The 23,977-nt window shown below is 43.1% G+C and overlaps 1 pseudogene; it reads left to right on the top strand.

The window, feature by feature from the left end:
- The first annotated feature begins 22,760 nt into the window (after nt 1-22,760).
- LOC132897224 (uncharacterized) lies at nt 22,761-23,539 on the top strand (annotated as a pseudogene).
- The last annotated feature ends 438 nt before the right edge of the window (nt 23,540-23,977 follow it).

Below are 23,977 nucleotides of genomic sequence, written 5' to 3' on the forward strand. Positions count from 1 at the left end.
AGTGTGCAGGACTGATCAACAGTTACCGGAAATGTTTAGTTGCAGTTATTGCTGCACAAGGGGGTCACACCAGATACTAAAAGCAAAGGTTCACATACTTTTGCCACTCACAGATATGTAATATTGGATCATTTTCCTCAATAAATAAATGACCAAGTATAATATTTTTGTCTCATTTGTTTAACTGGGTTCTCTTTATCTACTTTTAGGACTTCTGTGAAAATCTGATGATGTTTTAGGTCATATTTATGCAGAAATATAGAAAATTCTAAAGGGTTCACAAACTTTCAAGCACCACTGTATATAAGTTTACTCCAATCATACCTGATCTTCTTAGTGGTAGATGATTCGCTTTGCCTCAAACTCAGTCTCAGTTTTGCTATTACAATTCAGTGGTCCGATCCAACTGTGCAGAAAGAGTTGTATGCTTCGCAGTTCAGAGCACTATTTTTACATTTTTCGTTTATCAGGATGTAGTCGATCTGCGATTTTATTCCACATGGTAGAACATGTCTCCACAGCTTTCCCTTGCGTTTCTTGTAAGTGGTGTTGAGAGCTTTTAGACCGAGTTCTTGCATATAATCTAGTAGACATTGCCCATTTTCATTGGTAACCTCATTGTACACAGAACCCATAGCATTCCGTTTACCAATCTTGGCATTCATGTCTCCACCAATTAGAATTATGTTGTGCTTTGGTATGGATCTTGTTAGCTTAGTCAGCTCCATGTAGAATTGATCTTTCTCTGCCTCATTTGAGTCATTTGTAGGACTGTAACAGGAAATTATGGAGACTGTAGGATTCCCATTAAACGTTGCTACCATTATTCTGGGACTGATGTTTTCTACTGAGTTCAATGCTTTGCAGGCTCTTGGGCTGAGTAGCATTCCTACACCTCTTATGGTTGAATTCTTTAGGGTTTTTTCTGCAGAGCTAGTAAGCAACACTCACTTGTTCTTCAAGTCATGATGTCTTCATGAATTATACGATGTTCTTGAATGCAGACAATATCGATGTTGTGTTCTTGTGCTGAAGCTGCTAGTTCGCCCACGTTCTTTTCAGATAAAAGGGTTCTGCAGTTGAATGCAATGATTAGACTTTCTTACATTTCAACAGTCTGTTGCTTGACAGCTCTTTAACAGTAGCATTCTTCTCAACGCCAGCCTGGCATCCCACCGGGGGACGTGCTCCTTGTTGACCCATGCGACGAGTGATGTGGTATATAATATGCAGTAACTAGTCATGATATCTTTCAGTTGCTCCCATACTATTGCTAGTATGGTTTCAGTACTAGTGGTCGCAACTCTTACTAGCAACCGCAGTATTCATCTATTTGGACTAAATTGGATAACCTATGGAAATCAAACTTACATAGGTTGTTAAAGATACAGTTCTTTAGATCAACAGTTGAGACTGTGCTGTTATATGATGCAGAGAGCTGGACACTTACCAATGCCATGAACAACAGACTAAGTGGAACACATGCATGCTGACAGCAGTACTTGATATTACTTGGAAGGACCACAAAAGCAACAAAGAGCTGTATGGTAAACTTCGCAACATAACAGCTGTCCTACAGGAAAGGTGGCTGAAGTTTATAGGGCACTTGTGGAGGAGGAGGAATGAGGAAATAGTAAATCAAGTGGTTCTTTGGGAGCTAAAGCAAGGAGCAAGAAAGAGGGGAAGACCAGCGCTTACATATGTGGACCAGCTACGGAAAGACTCTGGACTGTCCACTGAGGAATTGAAAACCATCATGGATGACCGTGAAGAATGGGGGAAACTAGTTTGTGGTGTCCGAGCGTGCTTGAACTAAACTAATATATATATATATATATATATATATATATATATATATATATATACAACCCCGATTCCAAAAAAGTTGGGACAAAGTACAAATTGTAAATAAAAACGGAATGCAATGATGTGGAAGTTTCAAAATTCCATATTTTATTCAGAATAGAACATAGATGACATATCAAATGTTTAAACTGAGAAAATGTATCATTTAAAGAGAAAAATTAGGTGATTTTACATTTCATGACAACAACACATTTCAAAATTTGGGACAAGGCCATGTGAGACATCCCCTTTTCTCTTTACAACAGTCTGTAAACGTCTGGGGACTGAGGAGACAAGTTGCTCAAGTTTAGGGATAGGAATGTTAACCCATTCTTGTCTAATGTAGGATTCTAGTTGCTCAACTGTCTTAGGTCTTTTTTGTCATATTTTCCGTTTTATGAAGCACCAAATGTTTTCTATGGGTAAAAGATCTGGACTGCAGGCTGGCCAGTTCAGTACCAGGACCCTTCTTCTACGCAGCCATGATGCTGTAATTGATGCAGTATGTGGTTTGGCATTGTCATGTTGGAAAATGCAAGGTCTTCCCTGAAAGAGACATCGTCTGGATGGGAGCATATGTTGCTCTAGAACCTGGATATACCTTTCAGCATTGATGGTGTCTTTCCAGATGTGTAAGCTGCCTATGCCACATGCACTAATGCAACCCCATACCATCAGAGATGCAGGCTTCTGAACTGAGCGCTGATAACAACTTGGGTCGTCCTTCTCCTCTTTAGCCCGAATGACACGGCGTCCCTGATTTCCATAAAGAACTTCAGATTTTGATTCGTCTGACCACAGAACAGTTTTCCACTTTGTCACAGTCCATTTTAAATGAGCCTTGGCCCAGAGAAGACGTCTGTGCTTCTGGATCATGTTTAGATATGGCTTCTTCTTTGAACTATAGAGTTCTAGCTGGCAACGGCGGATGGCACGGTGAATTGTGTTCGCAGATAATGTTCTCTGAAAATATTCCTGAGCCCATTTTGTGATTTCCAATACAGAAGCATGCCTGTATGTGATGCAGTGCCGTCTAAGGGCCCGAAGATCACGGGCACCCGGTATGGTTTTCCGGCCTTGATCCTTACGCACAGAGATTCTTCCAGATTCTCTGAATCTTTTGATGATATTATGCACTGTAGATGATGATATGTTCAAACTCTTTGCAATTTAACACTGTCGAACTCCTTTCTGATATTGCTCCACTATTTGTCGGCGCAGAATTAGGGGGATTGGTGATCCTCTTCCCATCTTTACTTCTGAGAGCCGCTGCCACTCCAAGATGCTCTTTTTATACCCAGTCATGTTAATGACCTATTGCCAATTGACCTAATGAGTTGCAATTTGGTCCCCCAGCTGTTCCTTTTTTGTACCTTTAACTTTTCCAGCCTCTTATTGCCCCTGTCCCAACTTTTTTGAGATGTGTTGCTGTCATGAAATTTCAAATGAGCCAATATCTCATTTCATCTCATTATCTCTAGCCGCTTTATCCTTCTACAGGGTCGCAGGCAAGCTGGAGCCTATCCCAGCTGACTACGGGCGAAAGGCGGGGTACACCCTGGACAAGTCGCCAGGATGAGCCAATATTTGGCATGAAATTTCAAAATGTCTCACTTTTGACATTTGATATGTTGTCTATGTTCTATTGTGAATGCAATATCAATTTGTGAGATTTGTAAATTATTGCATTCCGTTTTTATTTACAATTTGTACTTTGTCCCAACTTTTTTGGAATCGGGGTTGTATATATATATATATATATATATATATATATATATATATATATATATATAAGCTAAATTGTATTTCATGTGAAAAATATGAGTTTTTTCAACATGAAAAGATAAACTTCATATCTTCAAGCCAACATCTGATTTTTTTTAATTATATAGACACATTCACAAACAAAAACCCTAATGTATCAAAACAGTTCACTGATTTCCTCATGAGTGAAGATATTGGAAAATATGCCACGGTTCTAGTTCTGGTTGGTGTCCCTGCAGGCAGAAGTATACAGGAAGTGTAGGTCTCATCTCATCTCATTATCTCTAGCCGCTTTATCCTTCTACAGGGTCGCAGGCAAGCTGGAGCCTATCCCAGCTGACTACGGGCGAAAGGCGGGGTACACCCTGGACAAATCGCCAGGTCATCACAGGGCTGACACATAGACACAGACAACCATTCACACTCACATTCACACCTACGGTCAATTTAGAGTCACCAGTTAACCTAACCTGCATGTCTTTGGACTGTGGGGGAAACCGGAGCACCCGGAGGAAACCCACGCGGACACAGGGAGAACATGCAAACTCCGCACAGAAAGGCCCTCGCCGGCCCCGGGGCTCGAACCCAGGACCTTCTTGCTGTGAGGTGACAGCGCTAACCACTACACCACCGTGCCGCCCCGAATACCTACCTATTTACCAGAAATAATCCAAAATGGTGAGGAATTGACCGAGAAGAAGCGATTTTTGTTGAACTGCTCATTAAGACTTAGTTAGTCCAAAACTTCATTAATAATTGTAATTAAGCAAATCTGGGTAGAAGTTATATGCACCCTAGGTACATCTAACTTCATGCCAGAAAGAATCAAAATCAGTGAAGAATTGAGGGAGAACAAGTCAAGTTTATTTGCATAGCACTTTTAACAATAGACATTGTCACAAAGCAGCTTTACAGAAAATTAAAGGCTTTAAACATGAGCTGATTTTATCCCTAATTTATCCCCAATGAGCAAGCCTGTGGCGACAGTGGCAAGGAAAATCTCCTTCAGACAACATGCAGAAGAAACCTCGAGAGGAACCAGACTCAAAAGGGGGCCCATCCTCATTTGTTGTCATGTGTTTATTTCGAACATGTAAAAAGAAAACAAAACAAAAAAGCAATCTGACATTCAACCACAGACAGACATAAAAAGCACATAAAACAGGACAGCAAGACACATAATGCTTTTATTTTACATATTCGAAAAGGAGTGGGAAGAAGTATAAACTCATTTAATCCCACCCCTATCCATAAATCAATATTAGTTATGTATTATATATTTAGCTTCCTGATTATTAGTTAACTAATAGACTTGTTTATACTGTTTAACTACTTCTAGAACAAGATATATCATTTTTTTACATAAACAATTTGCTAATTCAAAATGTGAAATCTAATATAAGTATAAATTTTATACAAACACACATACATACAAACAAATATATATCAGAAGGCAAACATAAAAATCAGTAACAATAACATAAACAAACAGTGAACGCCTGTGATACTTAAAACCCTCTTCAGTCTTATACCTCATAAAAACCATTTCTTTGTATTTCTTCTTAAATCGTTTCATGTTTGGACATTCTTTTAGCTCCACATTCAGACTGTTCCAAAGTTTTACTCCATATATGGAAACACAAAAATTTCTTTTTGCGCACACTCAAGGTTTTAAAGTTAAACTTCCCTCTGAAATTATAACCCCCTTCCCTTTCAGTGAATAATTTCTGAATATTGCCTGGTAACAAATGATGTCTTGCTTTAAATATTATCTGTGCAGTTTGCAATGCCACCAGGTCTGTGAATTTTAGTAGTTTTGACTGTAAAAATAGTGAATTAGAATGATCCCCATATCCAGCCTTATGAATGTATCATATTGCTCTCTTTTGATGTATTTTATTATTATTATAACCTTTATTTAACCAGGTTTGTCCCGTTGAGATCGAAGATCTCTTTTACAAGAGAGACCTGGGCAAGTATGGCAGCAAAAAACAACAGTTTCAACACACTGTCACATTAGACATAGACATAAAAATACAAATAAACAATCTCATCTCATTATCTCTAGCAGCTTTATCCTGTTCTACAGGGTCGCAGGAGCCTATCCCAGCTGACTACGGGCGAAAGGCGGGGTACACCCTGAACAGCAGGTCATCACAGGGCTGACACATAGACACAGACAACCATTCACACTCAGGGTCAATTTAGAGTCGCCAGTTAACCTAACCTGCATGTCTTTGGACTGTGGGAGAAACCGGAGCACCTGGAGGAAACCCACGCGGACACGGGGAGAACATGCAAACTCCACACAGAAAGGCCCTCGCCGGCCACAGGGCTCGAACCCAGACCTTCTTGCTGTGAGGCGACAGCGCTAACCACTACACCACCGTGCCGCCCCAAATAAACAATTGAATTTACAAAATCAGGTCAAGATCAAATAAGACATTTCCATTCAAATAAAACATTTGCACTCATGAAGCCTCGAAGCAATGGGATTTATCATGGACTTAAATACATTCAGAGATACCAGATTATGGAGTTTGAGCTCTGACTGCAAATTATTCCATGTAGTTGGAGCAGTGAGTGTAACCTATTTTTGTAGTTATTGCCTCAAACCTCCGCACAGTAAGTGAGATATGGAAGAACTAGTGAACAGTAAAGAATATGGAGTGCTTTACGATCCAAAACCTGTTTTGATTTGTTTAATACTGCAATGTTCCTTGAGACATTTTTTTGTATGTTTAAAATTGTGAATTCCAGCTAATTTGATCATCTATTATCACCCCAAGAAAACTGGTTTCATTTACTTTTTCAATATCAATGCCACCCAGTGAAACTTTTATCTGTATATTACTTCTCTAGTTTCAAAAATGCATTATTTTTGTTTTAGTTTAATTTAAGGATAATTTGTTTGCATCAAGCCATAATTTTAATTTATTCAATTGTCATGATGTCTTGTATTTGTTTTTGTAAATCAGTACCAGAGAAAAACAGATGTGTGTCATCAGCAAATAAAATGTTTTTTAATACTTTTGATACTTAGCATAAATCATTAATATAAAAAATAAACAATTTAGGTCCCAGCACTGACCCCTGGGGGACACCACAAGTAATGTTCAAACATTCTGAACAATAACCCCCCAGGTGCACAAATTGTTTTCTGTCTGTTAGATAAATCAAGTAAAGTCAAGTTTATTTGTATTGTGCTTTTAACAATAAACATTGTCGCAAAGCAGCTCTACAGAATTTGAACAACTTAAAACATGAGCTAATTTTATCCCTAATCTATCCCCAATGAGCAAGCCTGTGGCGACTGCGGCAAGGAAAAACTCCCTCAGATGACATGAGGAAGAAACCTCGAGAGGAACCAGACTCAAAAGGGAACCCATCCTCATTTGGGCAACAACAGACAGCATGACTATAATATTAACAGTTTTAACATGAAGTCAGTTTCGTTGAAGTTATAAACTCTTCACTGATGGAAACTTGAGTGCAAAACTGTTCATGACAACTGCAGTCCTAAAGTTAGCAAGTCAACTGTAGTCCTCAGCCATAAAAGCATTACTGTAAGAGTCCACAGCATCCTCCAGGTGTGACTTTCAACTGTCCATATGGGGCCATCCTCCACAGGAGCGATGAGACTCCAACCAGACACAGGGCACCAGGATGGATCAAGCAGGTCCGAGGAGCAGAAGAGGTCAGCATCTCGATCCCAGGACCAACATGTAACTCAGAAGGACAGATTTGGGGGGAGGAGGTAGGAGAGAGAGGGAGAGAAAACACAGGTTGTTAGGTATGCCCAATGTCACCTGAATAAGTAGGAACAGTATACATATTGCACTGAGTACAAGCAGGGACTCCGGCAACTAACTATGACAGCATAACTAAAAGGGGAGAGCCAGAAGGTAACACAGGCATGAGGGAGCCCCAGGACATAAAGCAGCCAGCCACTACACCATCAACAAACTCGAGTGAGCAAGCGAGTGGGGACTGACAGCATCCATACATCCCAGTTTACCAAAACACTCTGTCTGAGGACCCTCCAGATCTACACCTTTACCTCATAAACACCATTAACAAAAGGCTTGACTAAACAGATATGTTTTCAGCCTAGACTTAAACACTGAGACTGTGTCTGATTACTGAACACTAACATGGAAGGCTGTTCCATAACTGTGGGGCTTTGTAAGAAAAGGCTCTGCCCCCGATGTAGCCTTCACTATACGAGGTACCAGCAAGTTATGGGGCCTGCACCTTTTGATCTAAGTAGGTGTGGCGGGTCATAGAGGAGCAGTTCACTCAGGTACTGTGGTGCGAGACCATTCAGTGCTTTAAAGATCAATAGTAGTACTTAATAATGATGGTGATGATGATGATGAATGAACCCTTTATTGTCACTTTGTCACAAGTACCAGTGAAATTAGCCGTCAACCCGTCCGTACATATACACATACATACAATTGACACAGGGGGAGTAGACAGGACAGGAAGACAGGGATGAAAAACACAGAGTAACATGAGGGGAGGGGAGGAGAAAAAAAGCAACCCCCACACTATGCTCCTGTGGGGAGTACAGTGTGGGAACACTAAAAAAACACCTCAGCACATACCGTAAGCACAAAAATAACACGGTACACTTTACAACATGAAAACTCGGGACTCGAGGGGGAAGGGGGTGAGGGAGGGGGCAATCATGGGAGGGGGTGGGGGGAGGGGCAGAGGCATAGGTAACCCAGCGCAAACAAGCAGTCCGGTCCTGCAGCCAAAGACGGCGCTTACCCACTTGTCACACTAGGGGTAAAAGCGGTGACCGTGGGAAGTGGGGGAAGGAACACGAGAGAGTCTCACAGCAGTGATCTTCAGGGGGGAGCTGTTGTCCCAGCAACGGCCTTGGCCAAGGCCAGTGCTGTCTGAGGGAGCTGAAAGCAGATAAGATTGGGATTGTTTGGTCTTGGGGCGAGTAGACGCATTCCTTTACATGACTACTCTGTTTGTCCATTCTGGTCTCTGAATAGATTCATTTTCCTTTGCAAAGCCAAAAGCTTCTCCATGATGTTATCCATGTTGTGGTTCAAGTTCTGAATAGCCACAGTCTGAGTGCCGACAGCTCTGCCCACCGCTTCAATCATGTCGGGCAGCTTTATGGGGCTTTGGACAGCTATCACCGTTTTCTGATTTCCTCGATAAACCAGGGCAATGCCTAATCCAATCAGCAAAAGTCCTGTAATCATGGTTCCGAATTGGTAGATGTCTTCAATGTCCTCCACAGAAAGAACCGCTAGGCACACGACCCGCCACCTCTCCCATGCGTCCATCATGTAGCTGGCTGCGAACGTTCCAGCAGGACAGGCTGTTTCCCCTGAACCCAGGCTTCTTGTCGAGAAGATTGTGTCAATTGCGTGAAGAGACCAGTTTATCAATTCCATGATTTTTAGTTTGGAGAGCAGTGCAGAGAGAGTCTCTCAAAAGTATAGACAATAGACAGACGAGACAGCAGAAGCAGGAAAGATAAGGGAAGGGAGAGGCAGAGAAATTACAAATTTTGTAATCAATACAAAATTTGATTGGGAGCCGATGCAGTGTGGATAAGACAGGGGTGATGTGGTCATATTTTCTAGTTCTAGTAAAGACTCTTGCTGCTGCATTTTGAACTAACTGGAGCTTGTTTATGCACTTATTGGAACATCCAGACAGTAAGGCATTACAATAATCCAACCTGGAGGTAACAAAAGCATGAAATAGTTTTTCTGTGTCACGTCGTGACATTAAATTTCTTATCTTAGCAATATTTCTGAGATGAAAGAAAGCTATCCGGGTAATGTTATCAATATGAGTTTCACATGAAAGACTGGAGTCAATGATCACACCGAGGTCTTTTACTGCTGCACATGAAAAAACAGAAAGGCCATCCAGAGTTACTGTGTAATCAGAAAACTTACTTCTAGCTGCATGTGGTCCTAGTACAAGTACTTCAGTCTTGTCAGAGTTAAGCAGAAGGAAATTAATAAGCATCCAGTGTCTAATGTCCTTTACACATTCCTCAATTCTATTAAGCTGGTGTCTCTTATCAGGTTTTGCAGAAACATACAACTGTGTGTCATCAGCATAACAGTGGAAACTAATACAATGTTTACGAATAATATCACCCAGAGGTAACATATATAAAGAAAAAAGCAGTGGACCCAAGACAGAACCTTGTGGAACACCAAACTTTACCTCAGTATGTCTAGAAATATCATCATTTATATCAACATACTGATAGTGATCAGTTAAATAAGAGCTGAGCCAGGAGAGGGTCGTTCCCTTAATTCCCACAACATTTTCTAGTCTATCCAGAAGAATGGAATGATCAATAGTATCAAATGCTGCACTAAGGTCAAGCAACACAAGCAGCGAGACACAGCCCTGATCAGACGCCAACAGTAGGTCGTTTACTACTTTAACCAAAGCTGTCTCTGTGCTATGATTAGGTCTAAATCCTGACTGATACATTTTATGGATGTTATTCCTATGTAAATATGAGCATAACTGCTGTGCCACAGCTTTTTCAAGGATCTTGGAGATAAAGGGGAGGTTTGATATTGGCTGATAATTGGAGAGCTGACAGGGATCAAGGTCAAGTTTTTTAATCAGGGGTTTGATAACTGCTAGTTTAAAGGATTTGGGTACATAGCCAATAATAAGAGAAGAATTTATTATTTTTAGAAGCAGTTCAATTACTTCAGGTATTATCTGTTTGAATAGACGTGTAGGTAAGGGATCTAGTATGCAAGTTGAGGCTTTTGATGCGGAGATTAATGAAAGTAATTCAGTTTCTTTTGGGGGAGTAAAACATTCTAATTGATTATCTGATACAGTTATATTGTTAACTACAGAGTCACTTACATTGTCTGACCTTAAATTAGTCATTTGAATTTTTTGTCGGATATTCTCAATTTTGTCATTAAAAAAATTCATGAAATCATTGCTACTACAGGTATGCATGTGTCTATAGTGGACTTATTCCTGGTTAATTTTGCTACAGTATTAAATAGGAATCTAGGATTATTTTTGTTATCTTCTATTAGGGAGGAGAGATATGTTGATCTCGCAGCACTAAGAGCTTTTCTATACTTCAGGAAGCTCTCCTTCCACGCTAATTTGAACACTTCCAATTTTGTTTAATGCCATTTACATTCCAATTTTCGAGTGGTCTGTTGAAGAACTTCAAATGTATTAAATTTATAACCAGGTTTTTGTGTTACACCTAGATAATCATTATAAATGATTATCTAGGTGTAATCATTGAGGCTGGTGTATATAACTGTATCCAGGAGGACTTGCTTCATTTAATGCTATATTTTCATTTGGCTTAATCAATGTTTCAGTTAAACAAAGTACATTAAACTCCTGATCAGTATTGCGTTCATTAACCATTAGCGCTTTAGATGTAAGAGATCTAATATTTAATAGCCCCACCTTTAGATCAAAGGTGCTGGCAGCAGCTGTACAGTCAGTATGATCTAATTTTATATTGATTAGGTTACTGGAACAAACTCTCTGAATATTTCTACCTTTTTGTTGAGCTCAGGGAACAGACACAGTCTCGATGTAGTGGAACCTGAGTGACGACTCTGTGCAGCTAGCAGACAGTCGGTTTAGCCTGTTCGTCTGCTCCCTGGCCTTGGCTCTGGATTGTCAGAAATTAACTAGGCCTGTTCTGAGACTATGACCTATGCTGCAGGAAATGAGAGCAGCACCTTCCCAAGTGGGATGGATACCGTCCCGTCCTAACAGGCCAGCAGTGCCCTCAAAATTAACCCAATTATCTATAAAGCCAGGGCGGCACGGTGGTATAGTGGTTAGCGCTGTCGCCTCACAGCAAGAAGGTCCGTGGCCGGCGAGGGCCTTTCTGTGCGGAGTTTGCATGTTCTCCCCGTGTCCGTGTGGGTTTCCTCCGGGTGCTATTGACATTATTATCATTATATTGTCAGGATGCAGGCACTTACAGATGTATGTGCGGGGAGAGTGGGGAACACAGACTGGCAAACAAATCCAAAACACGAGACAAAAATGAAATCAAGGGACAGGCAGGGGTCAATCGATCGGCAGACAGAGTAATAAGGGCTCGACTAAAGAGTAACAAGATTGAGACAATAACGAGGGTCGAGAACACGATAAGGCGGGCAGAATAACAAGGCTTGGTATGACACGTAAGACACTGAATGATACTTCACATCGAGTGAGTGTGGGAGAGGTTTTTATATAGCATGGGCTGATTAACCAGGAAATAAGTGACAGGTGTAATTAATAGACAGGTGATAGAAGGTGCTGTGGTTCTTGGGTGTTGTAGTTCAGATTGGCCATGTTTGTAGTCTGACTGGAAGTGGCACACTCTATCATGTTACTGACAGAACCCACCCCCCAGGAGCTCCCTCCAGGAGCTACATTCTTCCTAGGACACTCCCTCCTTCTGGGTGCAGGCTTGTCAGGGTGTTGGTTGTGAAATTCTTGAGTAAGAAGAGGGTCTAGGATGTCCTTAGCTCCCACCCAGCTTCATTCCTCTGGTCCATAGCCCTCCCAATATAACAGGTACTCTAGCTGACCTCTTCTACGTCTAGAGTCTAAGATCTGATTTACCTGGTAGATGGGTTCTCCTTCTGAGCCAAGAGATGGGTGGTCAGGGGTGGGCATGTTCTCAGACGGGGACCTTGGATGGAGGGTTTGAGGCAGGAGATGTGGAAGGTGGGTGACAGATGACTGTGAGGTGGGAGCTCAAGTCTATAGGAAACTTCATTGATGCACCGGCGCACCTTGTTTGGTCCGATGTAGTGTGTCTGTAATTTTCGACATGTGTTGGGTTCCCTGAGGTCCCTGGTGGACACCCATACCCGATCACCAGGAGAGTACTCGAGGTTGTTGCTCCAGTGCTTATTGGTGTATTCCTTGTACTTGGCATTAACTGACATGATGCATTGGTGAACTTCCTCCCAAATTGATTGGCTATGGGTGAACCACTCCTCCATGGCCTGTACCCATGCTGGAGTGTTGTCCCAAGGAAACAGGGGAGGTTGGTAGCTGAGCATACATTGGAAGGGTGTAAGTTGTGTGGCTGAGTGCTTGAGAGAGTTTTGTGTGAAACGAATTATCTCAGTCAGCATGTTTTTGCAGCAGTTGGTGGGTACGATGGCTACTGGGATGACCAGTGGCAGAAGTGTGTGCCTATGTAATGAGTCTGCTCCTGAGATGATTAGGGACATACAGGTGGCCTGGTGGGCAGTTGACTAGAGGATTCTGTGGTTGTCAAGGTCCCAAGTGATTGCCTGGATGAAGCATTCAGGTGTCAGGATAGGGTGACGGTCCTGGTCATGAAGAGATGGGCAGAAGATGCATGACAGGGCATCAGCCTTGGTGTTTTTGGTGCCAGGATGATAGGATTTTGTGAAGTTGAAGTGGATGAAGAACAGTGCCCATTGGGCTTGGTATGGGTTCAGTCGCTTTGCCTTATTGAGATACTCAAGGTTTTTATGATCAGTGAAAATGACAAAGGGGTGTGTGGCCCCCTCCAACCAGTGCCTCCAGTCCTCTAAGGCGAGTTTGATGGCCAGTAGCTCTCAGTTCCCGATGTCATAATTTCTCTCTGCTGGAGTGAGCTTTTTGGAGAAGAATGCTACTAGGTGGAGCGTGGGCCTTTCACTGAAGCACTGGGAGAGAACCCCTGCTACACCAATCTTGGAGGCATCCACTTTGACCATGAAAGGTCGGGTTGGGTCTGGATGCTGAAGGATAGGGGCTGTGGTAAAAGCTTTTTTTGAGCTTGTCAAAGGCCTCTTTGGCTGTGGGGTTCCAGGGGAGGCATTTGGGTCCCTTCTTCAAGAGGGAGGTCAGGGGTGCTGAACCCTCTAATTAAACAATGATAAAAGCTTGCAAAGCCTAGAAAATGTTGGAGTTCCTTCACTGAGGTGGGTACAGGCCAGGATGTGACTGCAGTTACCTTGGAGGGGTCCATGCTGACCCCCTCAGCACTGATGATGTACCCCAGGAAGGAGATCTTATACATGTGAAATTCACACTTCTCAGCCTTGGCATAGAGATGGTTCTTAGACAGGCACTTGAATACTGATCAAACATGGTTACGATTACTCTCTTCGTCAGGGGAGTAGATCAGGATGTCATCGATGTAAGCTTTGACATACCTCCCCAACATGTCTTGCAAGCATGTCATTAATGAGGCACTGGAACATGCATGGCGCCAAAGAGGGGCCATAAGGCATGACCCAGTACTCAAAATAGCTGGCGCTGGTACTGAAGGCGGTCTTCCACTTGTTGCCCTCGCGGATGCAGACCAGGTTGTAGGCACTACGTAGGTCAAGCTTGGAGAAGATCGTGGCACTGCAGAGCTGTTCCAATGTGGAGGGCACAAGTGGAAGTGGATACGTGTATTTCACTGATATCTGATTGAGTCCTCGAAAGTCTATACACGAATGAAGTCCACCCCCTCTCTTGTCCATAAAAAAGAATCCCGCTGACACTGGTGAAGTGGACGGGCATATGTACCCCTGCTTGAGGGCCTCCTGTATGTACTCTTCCATAGAAGCTTGTTCATTCTGGGACAGAGGGCAAATGCAGCTGCATTGGGGAGAAGTACCAGGCAGGAGGTCAATGGCACAATCATATGGACGATGTGGGGGTAGACCGCATGCTTTGCCCTTGCTGAAGACCTCCCCTAGATCCAGGTAACATGCAGGGATCCCTTCCAGGGAGTCAGGCTGAAGACTCAATATGGAGGTGGAGGAAAGATTTAATTGAGGACATTGGAGGATGGTGGAGGCAGTTCTGGAAACATGTTGGGGAACACTAGATAATTTCCTTGTTCTGCCAGGAGATGAGTGGGTCATGGAGCTGTAGCCACGGATAGCCCAGGATGATGTCATGATGCTTGGTAGCTGTGACGAGGAGTGAGATTTGTTCAGAGTAAAGAGCTCCCACCTGAATATGCATGGGAGCGGTCCAGGAGGTGATGAGGCCCTCCCCTATGGGGCCTCCATCGATGGACCGGATGCTGAGTGGGCTCTGCAGTGAGTTTGTGGGCAAATTGAACCTCTGAATGACTGAGCTGGTGATTAAGTTTCCCTCTGCCCTTGAGTCAATAAATGCAGACAGCATGTGGGTAGAGGAAGACAGTTTCAGTAATACTGGAAGTTTGAAAGATTGAACTCCTAGTGATCTCATGGGACTCACTGAATCAGCTTTGGTCTCCTCAGAGCTGGTGCATGGCAGGTGGACTGGACACTGGATGATAGGGTGACTGGAGCTCCTGCAGTAGAAGCACAAGCCCTCCTTCTTTTTCCGATCTCATTTGGAGTGTTTCAGACAAGCATAAGAAAGTTCCATGGGAGAGGGAGAATCAGAGGTCATGGCAGTCTTAGCTTCCTCCTAGAGGGATGGACGGCTGAATAGCAGATGGTTTAGCCAAATGGCGAGATCAATGAGAGCATCCAGGGTGAGATGTGCATTGTGGCATGCTAGTTCACTCAATACTGAGGGGTGAAGTCCTTGGCAAAACACCATTTTTAACGCCGGCTCATTCCATCCACTGGTGGCTGCAAGAGTCCATAAATCTACGGCATAATCGGTGACTCTCCTTGAATCCTGGGTGATGGTGAGTAGGCTCTTGTCGACTTCAATTCCCTCCAGTTTGTGATCAAACACACGCTTGAATAACTCCAGAAAGCTTTTGTAGGAGGTGGTGTGTTCGCTTCCGCTCCTCCACACTGCGCTGGACCATTGTAGCACTTTGCCGGTTAAAAGCGAAAGAAATCCAGTGATCTTGCATTCATACAAGATGTGTGGGAGTGAGAAGAAGTACATGGAGCACTGAAGCAGAAACCCCTCGCAGCTGAGCACATCCCCAGTGTACTTCTCGTGGTGTGGAAGTGGGAGCGCGGGACTCTGAGGAGCTTCGGGGTGCGTTAGGAGGGCCTGTGGCATCATAGCAATGAGCTGACCCATCTTGGTGTTGAGATCGGCGAGCATCTGCTGATGTTCTCCTAAGAGGCGCCCTTGAACGATCAAAGCAGCCTGCCATGCCTACTCTACTGCATCCATATGTATCAGAATGCAGGCACTTACGTATGTATGTGCAGGGGAGAGCAGGGAACACAGACTGGCAAACAAATCCAAAATGCTAGACAAAAACGAAGTCGAGGGACAGGCAGGGGTCGATTGATCAGCAGACAAAGTAATAAGGGCTAGACTAAAGAGTAACGAGAATGAGACAATAATGAGGGTCGAGAACATGATAAGGCAGACAGAATAACAATGCTTGGTATGACAGGTAAGACACTGAATGATACTTTGCATCGAGAGAGTGTGGGAGAGGTGTTTATTTAGCATGGGCTGATTAACCAGGAAATGAGTGACCAGTGTAATTAACAGACAGGCAATAAAGGGCACTGTGGTTCTTGGATGTTGTAATTAAATCGGCCATGTTTGTAGTCTGACTGGAAGTGGTGCTCTCTATTGCGTTACTGACACATATCCCAGTTTTGCACCAATAAGTTATTTCTAAATGCACTTATTGATTCTTCTGATTTCACTCTTATGTACTCTCTTTTTATTTTTTCTGGTTGATGACTTTTGTAGTTAGAATCATATATAACAAAGACTGGCAGATGGTCACTGATCTCATTATCTCTAGCCACTTTATCCTGTTCTACAGGGTCGCAGGCAAGCTGGAGCCTATCCCAGCTGACTACAGGCGAAAGGCAGGGTACACCCTGGACAAGTCACCAGGTCATCACAGGGCTGACACATAGACACAGACAACCATTCACACCTACGGTCAATTTAGAGTCACCAGTTAACCTAACCTGCATGTCTTTGGACTGTGGGGGAAACCAGAGCACCCGGAGGAAACCCACGCGGAGAACATGCAAACTCCACACAGAAAGGCCCTCGTCGGCCACGGGGCTCGAACTCGGACCTTCTTGCTGTGAGGCGACAGCGCTAACCACTACACCACCCATGGTCACTGATATTACTGAGTAATATTCCGCTTACTGTCTTGTTTAAAATGTCGTTTGTGAAAATGTTGCTAATAAAAGTGGCACAGTGGGAAGTTATTCTGGTGGGTCTGGTGATTGTCAGATGCAAGTTCATACTGTATTGATAAAATCATTCATCATTTTGTGCTTATTTGAGTTAAGCAGATCAATATTAAAGTCTCCACATATGAAAATTGTTTTATGACTTTTCTTTGTAAACATTTCCTCCATCCAGTCCTTAAATAGTTTGATACTGGACCCTGGTGTCCTGTATATACACCTAATAACTGCAGTTTTATTTTAATCCTTATTCATTTCTATTGTTATGCACTCCAGTACATTGTTAACAGTAGTTGACATATTTTCTAACACCCTGAATTTCAAATTTTTGTCCACATAAAGAGCTACTCCTCCCCCACCTTTGTTTTTCCGATCTATGTGGATAAGTTCATATCCCTCCAGTTCAAAGTCCACCCCTTTCTCTGTGTTGATCCATGTTTCAGATATTGCAATAATGTTAAATGGTTGTGTAAATTGACTTAGGTATTCCTTAATGTGTACAAAATTTGCATACAAACTTCTACCATTGATGTGTATCATTGAAAACTTTCCTTGTTGATGTGGCCATACTGTTGTTCTGCATAATAGCAGCAGTTGTTATTGATGGAGTTGAAGAAGTTATTGTCCGGGTCTATGTCATGTTCCATATCCTGTACATTGTGATCAGTGTATTGGAATGTTTGCAGTTCTTAATTTTCATATTCACTAATCCACTCTGTTATATCACTATTGTCTTCAGATGTAGATGAATGAGTTCTTTCGGCATATTTCATGGTTGTGTGTTCAGGTGCTCGTTACTTTAAAGCCCGGTTCATACTGATTATTGATATTTCTCCTAATCCTCCATGCTTCTCACCATCAGTACTTTAGCTTCTTCCTGTGTTCTGTTTAGTTTGATGAATATTTTGCAGTTTGTAGTCCAGGTATTCTGAATTTTTTTCCATTTTTTTCCAGGTAACGTGCTTTTCTGGTGATGTCAGCATTTATCTTCATTAGGTGCTCATCTCGTCTCATCTCATTATCTCTAGCCGCTTTATCCTGTTCTACAGGGTTGCAGGCAAGCTGGAGCCTATCCCAGCTGACTACGGGCGAAAGGCAGGGTACACCCTGGACAAGTCGCCAGGCCATCACAGGGCTGACACATACCGGTAGACACAGACAACCATTCACACCTACGGTCAATTTAGAGTCACCAGTTAACCTAACCTGCATGTCTTTGGACTGTGGGGGAAATCGGAGCTCCTGGAGGAAACCCACGCGGACACGGGGAGAACATGCAAACTCCGCACAGAAAGGCCCTCGCCGGCTACAGGACTTGAACCCAGACCTTCTTGCTGTGAGGCGACAGCGCTAACCACTACACCACTGTGCCGCCCATTAGGTGCTCATTGATGAAAAAAATTGTCCCTTTAAGTTTCTTTCCTTGTTTTAGGAGTGTAATTTTGTGTTTTCTGTTCACAAATCTCATGGTTACAGCTGGTTTGTCGCTGGCATTTCTCCTGGGTAGAGGGTGGCAAGCTTCAATATTGTTACAGTTCAGTTTGATCCCTTTAGACTGTAAGAAGGCCGCCACCTGTTGCTCAGTGGAGCTCACATCCAGCTTGCCGGACTACCCCTCGCTGTTCATGGTCACCACCCTCACATATGACCAGGGTTTAACCTGGATCCCAGTGATGACAACATCATTCATCCTGGTTCCAGGTCTGTGACCCGACTGTCCAGGAAGGTGATTCGCTTTTCCTTCTCAGCATTCTGGATATGCAGAGCTTTCACTTCCTCAACCAGCACCAGGATATTTTTCTGCTGTAGCCTCACAGCAGAAACTTCTTCTGCGACAAAGTCAAGCGATTTTTTTTTATATCGTTAACTTCCTCTGCAGATGTTTTTTTTGGACCCATACTGTCCAGTATCATTTTCCTTTTTGTTTGTTTTGTTTATTGGCATCAGCTGATAACACAGTCAGTTGTGCGGCCGGTCAGCTGTTAGCTTGCGGCTAGTTAGCTAACCAGTATGCAACCAGCTCCACTCCCATTCTTTCTGTCCATATTCAAAAACGAGATTTTTACCAGGCAGGGGTCAAACCAAAGGTATCAGCACTTAGTCCAGAGTCCAAAATCCAAAATTGATGGCCGAAAGTCCAAAAAAGTAGTCAGAAAGCCAGCACTAAAACAGAGAACATATAACAAACTGCCTGCACACACAACTCCTTCACACTCACTTCAGTAAACAGGAAGTCCTCAAACAGGAAGTCCTCCTCATTTCAGTGATAACAGCATGATTATAGGACACAGTTACAGAAGCGAATTATTTATAGAGTCTCAAAGTATAACTGTAAAAACAGGAAAATCATTACAGTTTTAACATGAAGTCTGTTTTGTTGAAGTTATAAACTCTTCATTGATGGAAACTTGAGTGCAAAACTGTTCATGACAACTGCAGTCCTAAAGTTAGCAAGTCAACTGTAGTCCTCAGACATAAATGTATTACTGTAAGTGTCCAGAGCCATCTTCCAAGTGCAACTTTCGACTGTCCATATGGGGCAGTCCTCCCCAAGAGCAATGTGATGAGACTCCAGCCAGATGTAGGCGAGGGCCTTTCTCCAAGGAGCAGAAGAGGTCAGCATCTTATTGGTGTCTCAGGATCAACATGTAACTCAGAGGGACAGACAGTGGGAAGGGGGGGAGAGAAAGAGAGAGAGAGAACACAGTATTGTTACAGGTAGGTATGCCCAGTGTCACCTAATGAGTAAGAACAGTATACATTTTGCATTGAGTGCAAGCAGGGATTCTGGCAAAACTACCTGTAACAGCATAACTAAAAGGGGAGAGACAGAAGGTAACACAGATATGAGGGCACCCTGGAACATAAAGCATCCAGCCACTACACTCTCAACAAACCCGAGTGAGTGAGTGAGTGAGTGAGTGAGTGGGTGGGTGGGTGGGTGGGTGGGTGGGGGACTGACAGCATCCATACATTCCAGTTTACCAAAACACTCTATGCCTGAGGACCCTCCAGATCTCCTCCTTTACCTAATAAAAAGTATAAACAAAAGACTTGACTAAACAGATGTTTTCAGCCTAGACTTATACACTGAGACTGTGTCTAAGTCCCGAACACTACTTGGAAGGCTATTCCATAACTGTGGGGCTTTTTAAGAAAAGGCTCTGCACCCTAATGTAGCCTTGACTATATGAGATACCAGCAAATAGCCTGCACCTTTTGATCTAAGTAGGCGTGGTGGGTCATAAAGGACTAGAAGTTCACTAAGATACTGTGGTGCAAGACCATTCAGTGCTTTAAAGATCAATAGTAGTATTTTATAATCAATACGATATTTGATTGGGAGCCAATGCAGTGTGGATAAGACAGGGGTGATGTGGTCATATCTTCTAGTTCTAGTAAGGACTCTTGCTGCTGCATTTTGAACTAACTGGAGCTTGTTTATGCACTTATTGGAACATCCAGACAGTAAGGCATTACAATAATCCCACCTAGGGGTAACAAAAGCATGAACTAGTTTTTCTGCATCATGTAGTGACATTATATTTCTTACCTTAGCAATATTTCTGAGATGAAAGAAAGCTATCCGGGTAATGTTATCAATATGAGTTTCACATGAAAGACTGGAGTCAATGATCACACCGAGGTCTTTTACTGCTGCATGTGAAGAAACAGAAAGGCCATCCAGAGTTACTTTGTAATCAGAAAACCTACATCTAGCTGCATGTGGTCTTAGTACAAGTACTTCTGTCTTGTCAGAGTTAAGCAGAAGGAAATTAATAAGCATCTAATGTCCTTTACACATTTGTCAGTTGTATTCAGCTGGTATCGCTCATCTGGCTTTGCAGAAACATACAACTGTGTGTCATCAGCATAACAGTGGAAACTAATACCATGCTTACGAATAATTTCACCCAGAGGTAACCTATATAAAGAAGAAAAAAAAAGCAGTAGGCCTAAGATAACCTTAAGGACCACCAAATTTTACCTCAGTATGTCTAGAAAAATCACCATTTATATCAACAAACTGATAATGATCAATTAAATAAGGCCTGAGCCAGGAGAGGGCCATTCCCTTAACTCCCACAACATTTTCTAGTCTATCCAGGAGAATGGAATGATCAATGGTGTCAAAGGCTGCACTAAGGTCAAGCAATACAAGCAGGGAGACAGCCCTGATCAGATGCCAACAGTAGGTCATTTCCTACTTTAACCAGTGCTGTCTCTGTGATATGATGAGATCTAAATCCTGGCCAATACATTTCATGGATGATTTTCCTATGTAGATATGAGCATACTGTAACTGCTGTGCTACAGCTTTTTCTAAGATCTTGGAGATAAAGGGGAGGTTTGATATTGGCCTATAAATAAGATATATAAGAAGCTATATAAGAAGAGATTTGTGTGGAAACTGCTTGTTAGGGCTTAGTTATTCCATATCTTCATGATTAATTGCAATTAGGCAAATTTGGGTAGAAGCTATATGCACCCCAGGCAAACCTACCTTACTGCCAGAAAGAATAAACTTGGTGAAGGATTGAGAGAGAAGAAGCAATTTGTGTGGAAACTGCTTGTTAGGGCTTAATTACTCTATATCTTCATTATTAATTGCAATTATGCAAATTTGGGTAGAAACTATATGCACCCCAGGCAGACCTACCTTCCTGCCAAAAAGAATAAAAATCAGTGAAGAATTGTGAGAGAAGAAGCAATTGTCGTGAAATGTGGACGATGCCAGATAGACGACGGATGGATGATAGACAACACATGATGGCATAAGCTCATCATCTGTTGGCCAGATGAGCTAATAATTGTAATGAAGCAAATCTGGGTAGAAGTAATATGCACCCTAGATACCCCTACCTTCATGCTAGAAAGAATCAAAATCAGTGAAAAATTGAGGGAGAAGAAGCAATTTGTATGGAAACTGCTCCATCCATCCATTATCCATAACCACTTATCTTGTGCAGAGTCACGGACAAGCTGGAGCCTATCCCAGCTGACTATGGGTGAGAGGTGGGGTGCAGCCTGGACAAGTCGCCAGATCATTGCAGGGCTAATGCATAGAGACAAACAACAATTCACACTCACATTCACACCTACAGTCAATTTAGAGCCACCAATTAGCCTAGCCTTATGTCTTTGGACTGTGGGGGAAACCGGAGCACCCCGAGGAAACCCACATAGACACAGGGAGAACATGCAAACTCCACACAGAAAGGCCCCCATTGGCCAGTGGGCTCAAACCCAGGACCTTCTTGCTGTGAGGTGACAGTGCTAACCACTACACCACCATGCCACCTGGAAACTGATCCTTAGGGCTTAATTACTCCATATCTTCCTTATTAATTGCAGTTATGCAAATTTGGGTAGAAGCTATGTGTACCCCAGGCAGACCTACCTTCCTGCCAAAAAGAATAAAAATCAGTGAAGAATTGAGAGACAAGAAGCAATTTTCATGAAATGTGGATAACACCGGATGGACAGCAGGTGATGGGCGGATGACGGACAACACATGATGGCATAAGCGCATCACCTGTTGGCCAGATGAGCTAATAACTAATGTAATCCTTGATGTGATCAATTACAAATCATATAATTTGCATGGATTACTGCAGTTTTATATATGGAATATATTGATGAGGTTAAATTGGTTATCATGTTTACAGCATTTAGCAGATGCCTTTATCCAGAGTATCCTACAGAAGTGCTTTGGAGTCTCTATTAAAAACACATCTTCCTGCTAGTGCATTTGGTCAGGACACTGTTGATCACTCCATTCTCCTGTCATCCTTATCAGCTTTAGGGATCTGCAGGACAGACCTAGACTGGCTCAAGTCCTGCCTCTCTGGTCACTCCTTCCAGTTTACCTGGTCTGGTACTGTATCAGCACTATGCCCAGTTACCACTGGTGTCCCTCAAGGTTCAGTCCTTGGTCTGTTTCTCTTCTCCATCTACACCCAGTCTCTTGGCCCAATTATCTCTGCTCATGGTCTATCCTACCACTGCTATGCTGATGACACCCAACTGCTTCTCTCTTTTCCTCCTTCTGACACACAGATCTCTGCTTGTCTGCATGACATCCAGAGCTGGATGGATAAACATGACATGAAGCTCAACCCAGGCAAGATGGAGGCAATCTACATTCCTGCTTCATCCTTTCCACCCCTGGGCATTGTCATCTTCCTGGGGGATATTTCGAGGTCTTCTTCCCCCAGTTCAAAGAACTTAGGGTTTGTGTTTGATGACAAACTCACCTCCTCAGTGAACATCGCTGCAGTGACCTGGACGTGTAGATTCCTCCTCTACAACATCTGAAGGATCCGCCCTTTTCTTATCAGCTACTCTACTCCACTCCTGGTCCAAGCACTGATCCTGTCCCACTTGGACTACTGCAACTCTCTCCTTGCTGGCCTTCCAGCTTCTGCTATCAGACCCCTGCAGCTCATCAAGAACGCTGCAGCTTGCCTGGTGTACAACCTCCCTCATTCTTCCCATGTCGCCCCTCTGCTTGCCGACCTGCACTGGCTACCTATTGCAGCTCGCATCAAATTTAAGACATTGCTGCTAGGTTACCAGGCTCTCAAGGGGTTAGGACCAGCATACCTCAAGAGTCTGATCCACCCCTATATGCCAGCCAGATTCCTACACTCTGCTACTACTGGCCACCTGGCCCCTCCTCCTCTCCACTCCTGCCCAGCCCACTTAAGACTACAGTCCTAGTTCCCCATTGGTGGAATGACATTGAAGTCAGAACTGCTGAATCCCTGACCACCTTCAAGCGCAGACTGAAGACTCACCTCTTTAGGCTGCACCTCTCCCCTTCATCCCTGTCCACTGTGTAACCGCTTTTCAGTCTAGACCAACCCAGGCTGTGTATGGTCTAGCCTGGGGTTAGCTGTTTTGAGTTCTCCATTTAGTTGTACTTTATATGGTTGGTTTGTTTCCTTGGCTGTTTAAGTATTGGTATTTCAACAGCATATTACATTAGGTATTTCTGTCACTTGTTCAGTTGACACTAGAACTTTCTTGTCTAGAAGTTCAGCACTTCGTGTACCTGACTTTTGCACTCGTCATATGTCGCTCTCGATAACAGTTTCTGCTAAATGCCATGTAATGTAATTAAGGGCCAAAGGAAACTTTCGTGGATGCAGCTTTGTGACCTACCAGGAGTGGGAAAGAAAGTGATCTGAAAGTAAGAAATTCTCCCAAAGAAGAAGATAAAATCAAGAGCACAAAGGTATGTGTGGCAGTTTGCAACATGGTAGCCTTGAGAGAAGAGG

The sequence above is a fragment of the Neoarius graeffei genome, chromosome 13 (assembly GCF_027579695.1).
Source record: "Neoarius graeffei isolate fNeoGra1 chromosome 13, fNeoGra1.pri, whole genome shotgun sequence".
Lineage (NCBI taxonomy): Eukaryota > Metazoa > Chordata > Actinopteri > Siluriformes > Ariidae > Neoarius > Neoarius graeffei.